Here is a 5,589-nt window from a genome sequence, read left to right on the forward strand (position 1 = left end):
ATAAAATATAAATACAAAATTTTATCTTATTACAAAGTTACCTTAAAGATACCCTTCAGGCCTTCTGCCAAAGCGCTGTGTACTTTTGGAACCAATACGCTAATTGATGAATAGTGCACTTCAAAGGGATAGATTAAACTTCTGTACGAATCATCAGTACCTAAAACTGAGGGGTGATTGCAAATCGTGTTGTAACTAGTACATACCGTCTCGTATTTGTATTGATTTTCCCAATTCTCAGACCAACTGATTGTACAAGATATCTGAAATCGTATTTCGATATTCTGGTAAAATACTGAAAATTTTATGTCCCTTGTCAGCTCGCCAGTTAAATTTTATGAAGCATTTAGCTAACTTAAAAAAGAACTCACCATCCAAGCCTGATTTTTCTTTTTCTTTCTACCTTGGTTCAAATGGCTCTGAGCATTATGGGACTTAACTTCTGGGGTCATCAGTCCCCTAGAACTTAGAACTACTTAAACCTAACTAATCTAAGGACATCACACACATCCATGCCCGACGCAGGATTCGAACCTGCGACCGTAGCGGTCGCGCGGTTCCGGACTGAAGCGCCTAAAATCGCAAGGCCACCCTGACCTTTTTACCTTGATTCGTTGTGTGGTATAAAAGGAGAAGAAAAGCACTCATTCCAGTAGCCTTCGTCTATTCTGTGGAAATAGCGTGTCCATGTTAAAATTTCTGGCCCGGAAATGTACTGCTCCAAATATTTCCGGGCAACACTGGTTGGCAATGTTCCTGATATGCAACTGCAGTTCGTGTGGCCGCTAGTGTTGCCAGGCAACATTTTCTTTTCTGTGTTGTTGGCAATATCTTTAAGTTCCACTCGTAGTCCGTATGAGGGATAAAGTTTTTAGTATCACGTCGAAAAAACGAAGTTACGTAATTAGTGTTTTGTTTGTTTACAAATGCTGAAATTGAATTTTCCTTTGTGTGTTCATTTATATATGGATTTTATTAATGACGTTACTTACGTTCCGGAAATATTCAAATTTTTTGAGTGTGTGTTAACGTTATACAGGTATAAGTGGTATGCCCACAGAAATTAACATCAGTGTAAAATCAGATGCATAGGGAGATGGAGACAGCGGAAGGACAGCAGTGGATGAAGGAATGTGTAACGGCGGTTTGTTGGACTGGTTGACGTTATGATTCGCGACAACCACAAAAGGTTACGGTGAGGTATTAAATATCGATGTGGAAACACTGTTGGAGGCCGACTTGTAATATTTAAAAGTACCTGCTACAAAGTGTGTTTATGGTGCGCTACAGCTAGTCACAGGAAGACTGTTCCGATTTGGAAAGTCCTCTATGTAAGTAGAGCTGCCGAAGGAAGAACGTGTAACTAGTGATGACATTGTGAGGGCATAGTACGAGGGTTGCCCAGAAGGTAAAGCACCACATTTTTTTTTCAACAATTATTCATTGAACATAATGAGAATTACACACACGAAGGAATGGTGTTTTAACTACACACCTTATTTTTCCACATAATCTCCATCCTCTTCTACTGCCTTTCTCCAACCCGAAACAGAGGAGTGTTTGCCCTGTTGGTACCAGTCCTTGTCCTTGTGGCGGAGCCAGCGCTTCACTGTGTGATTCACCTCGTCATCGTCCACAAGATGTCTTCCACGAATTCTGTCCTCGCGAATGACAACATCAGCTCGCTGCGACATTTCAGGTGTGACAGCCGTGGATTGTCTCCCAGACCGCTGCAAATCGTGGAGCTCCGCCGAACCGCCTTCCGATGACATCACCCTCCGTGCCCAGCGAGTAACTGTACTTCTGTCGACAGGAGATGCGCCATAGACTTTGCGCAAGCCATTATGAATATTCCCCACAGGCTCTTTCTTTGCAGTGAGAAATTCAGTGACGGCTCTTTGCTTGTAACGTAAATCACCTACAGACGCCATTTTGAAGCTGTCGGAAGTGTAGGAAACTTGGCGCGCTCACTCGGGAGACTTCAAGTAATACATACGTAACGTTTCGCATTCGCAGCATTGTTTTCGGCTGAGAAAAAAAAATGGGGTGCATTACTTTGTGCGCAATCCTAGTACATTTAAGGTGTTGTAGTTAATAATAAACGATCGTCTATTTGCTGACTTAGAGTGCCATCTTGTATGAACGAAACCTGTGTCTGCCATGGCCTACTTCACAGATATTTTATTTCCAAAAAATACCATTTTGACAGAGATTTATCAGTAATGTGACTTCATCAGTGCTTTTAACAACGAATTACATTATATCGACGGAAAAGGAGCCGCCACACTACACAGAACACCAGAGATGGAAGCACAATTCTCTTCTTTTCCTTCCTGGCAGCCATTTCAATCTTCTCCACTTTTATTGACCCTTCTACCTCTAAAACCGAACAAGTCTTCAAATATGTAAAATTAATCAGTATCATTCTTGATGCCGCCAACGGCCTTGCCGCAGTGGTAACACCGGTTCCCGTCAGATCACCGAAGTTAAGCGCTGTCGGGCTGGGCTAGCACTTGGATGGGTGACCATCGGTCTGCCGAGCGGTGTTGGCAAGCGGGGTGCACTCAGCCCCTGTGCGGCAAACTGAGGAGCTACTTGATTGGGATGTAGCGGCTCCGGTCTCGTAAACTGACATACGGCCAGGAGAGCGGTGTGCTGACCACATCCCCCTGCGTATCCGCATCCAGTGACTTCTGTGGGCTGAGGATGACACGGCGGCCGGTCGGTACCTTTGGACCTTCATGACCTGTTCGGAAGGAGTTAGTTATTCTTGATGCCTCCTTTATTATATTATTATTACTACTATTATTATTGTATTGTATTGTATTATATTGAACTGGGGACCTAGAAACGACGGAGTGTCTTCGTCCCAGCCGTAGTCCTCAGTGGTACACAACCCCACAAGAGGCTTCAGCAATCCACTCACCCCACCGCCGCCCCACACTGAACCCAGGCTTATTGTGCGGTTCGGCCCCTCAATGTTTGCATGGTAGAGTAATTATGGTGTACGCGTACGTGCAGACTGTGGCGCAGCAATCACCGACATTAACTGAGGCAGAATGAGGGGAACCAGCCAGCATTCACCGAGGCAGATGGAAAACCGCCTTAAAAACCATCCACAGACTGGCCGGCACACCTTACCTCGACACTAATCCGCCGGACGGATTCGTGCCGGGAACTACCACGCCTTCCCTCCCGGAATGCAGTGCATTAGACCGCACGGCTAACCGGGCGGGCATTATTATTATTACTTCATTTTATTGTTTGTGGTCAGATGTAAGAGGTCTGGTCATGCTAAATAATCGATAAATAAATTACACTCGCCATCTCCATATGTCACAGTGCTACTCTCTTGCATACATTTTTGGTCACAGTGTGCGTGAACAGTAGATACGAGCAAAATATAAACTCAGTTACATGTACAGTCATAGTGTACAAGTATTATCTTCAACCAACATACAGACTTACCTCTAAAATTATTTCACTTGAACAGTTCCTGTATTTACCGATAGTTCTGTAGCACATGAGCTCTAAAGGTGACACTCCAAATTCTGAAAAACTGTCTGTATCCATGTAGCTGGCTTTGCACAGGATAAAATATTTGTAGCCAGCAATAAACCTATTTAGCTTAACAACTCGGCTAGCAGAAAGTGTTCAAAATTATGATGTTCGTATATTTGATAAAATTTATTTTTCTGTTGTGACTTCAGTTCTTCATCAACGTAAAGGTTAACAACAAGAGGACAATTTTCTCCTGTGGCCGAGCGGTTCTAGGCGCTTCAGTCCGGAACTGCGCGGCTGCTACGGTCGCAGGTTCGAATCCTGCCTCGGGCATGGATGTGTGTGATGTCCTTAGCTTAGTTAGGTTTAAGTAATTCTAAGTCTAGGGGACTGATGACCTCAGATCTCAGATGTTAAGTCTCATAGTGCTTAGAGACATTTGAACCATTTTGACAATTTTCTCAATAGTAAGGAAGAGAAAGTAGTAGCTTATATGTTCAGTATTGTTTGATATCCCCATGTCACATTACTATGGTGCAGCAGAGCCAAAGAAAAATGGCGTAGGCTGTTGATAAAGTGGACATGAGAGTCTTATTAGTTTTGGTTTTCTAGCGATGCGCTACAACACTACTGTAGGGCGGGGATGTCAGTGTGTACCAAGACCGCAGACATGTACCTACTACAAAACTTGATTAGGTAGTTTAATTTTTTCAAGTGATAATTAGATCTTATTTTAGTAAACACATACGAGATCGCATTTAAATTTTTTGTTTTTAGATGACCAGTTTCTATCTTCTAAGGGATAATCTTCAGATCTTACATTCCATGATGACAGTAGGAACCGTTGGTGTGGAGCAGGTCCGTCTGTGCAGGCGTGGAAAAGTGGAAGGTATAATATTAATAGATGGCTGTCTTTCCTGGGACTATGTTCCAAAAAAAGAATTGATAATTAGATTTTTTTAACTACTCCTCGCATTGAATTACAGTGTAAAACGATGGCAGTGCGTCTTGTTTAATTCTGTCGAACAAAATCGAAAATTTTTCCACGTGATGAACAAACTGGCAGCTGTCTTTAAATACTGATGAAAGAAAGATAGTGCGCAGTACTAAATGAAATAACTAGATATTATTCCTATTACAAGACTGGGTGTGAACTTATGAATCAAGGGCACACCCAGGGAGTGGTATTTTAAAAGCTTCTTGATGTTCTTTGCTGTCTTAGTATCCAATGTCAGAAACTAATGAAACTGTGAATGAAGAAATTATACTTTCGCAGTAGATAGGCCTACAAGGTACTTATAATAAGAAACTACCATTAGTTTTTGTTTCCTCCACCCTCCCCTATGCAAGGACCTGATAAAAGTTTGTTGACGGACCTGAAATAGTTGTAGTACAAGGGTAAAAATAAATCAATTAATGAAAAACTGGGGCAGAAGAGAAAGATATAAACAGTAGTTCAGAAGTATAAGAATTCAAATATAATAGCTGGATCCCTAAATATATTAGTTTGACAGCAACAAATTTTAATACCAGGTACAAGGAATATTCGGGGTGGACTGAGCCTCGTGATGCCAATTGAGTAGCTACTCGGCCGATTAATAGCGGCCCCGCTCAAAGAAAACCATCATAACTACTGGGAGAGCGGTGTGCTGACCACACGCCCCTCCTCTCCGCATCCTCATCTGAGGATGACACGGCGGTCGGATTGTCCCGATGGGCCACTTGTGGCCTGAAGACGGAGTGCACAAGGAGTAGATAAGGGCCACTGAAGATAAAATGTATGCACACCACATGTTCAGAAATTGTAATAAAATCACCATCACACTGGGATAAAAACAGACATGGTAGCCATATGCCATAACAATAAAAGAAAGGGAATACTTACTCTCCAAGTCGAATATTTCATACAGAACGAACTGTGACTGAAGCCCGAACAACGGTGGACTAACGTACTAGGACATGCATTGATATCACGAGATAGTGCATTGATAATGGCTGGGCAGTAGCCGAAATCTAGAGTTGTCTAATAAAAACTGAAGCCAAAGGACTACTGATTTCTGTGCTCCATCATTTGAGAGTCATATCACA

General features: G+C 42.5%; 1 pseudogene; it reads left to right on the forward strand.

Moving 5' to 3' along the window:
- The first annotated feature begins 2,435 nt into the window (after window positions 1-2,435).
- On the forward strand, window positions 2,436-2,552 carry LOC124607962 (annotated as a pseudogene).
- Window positions 2,553-5,589: the final 3,037 nt, after the last annotated feature.

This window comes from Schistocerca americana, chromosome 3, assembly GCF_021461395.2.
Source record: "Schistocerca americana isolate TAMUIC-IGC-003095 chromosome 3, iqSchAmer2.1, whole genome shotgun sequence".
Taxonomy (NCBI): domain Eukaryota; kingdom Metazoa; phylum Arthropoda; class Insecta; order Orthoptera; family Acrididae; genus Schistocerca; species Schistocerca americana.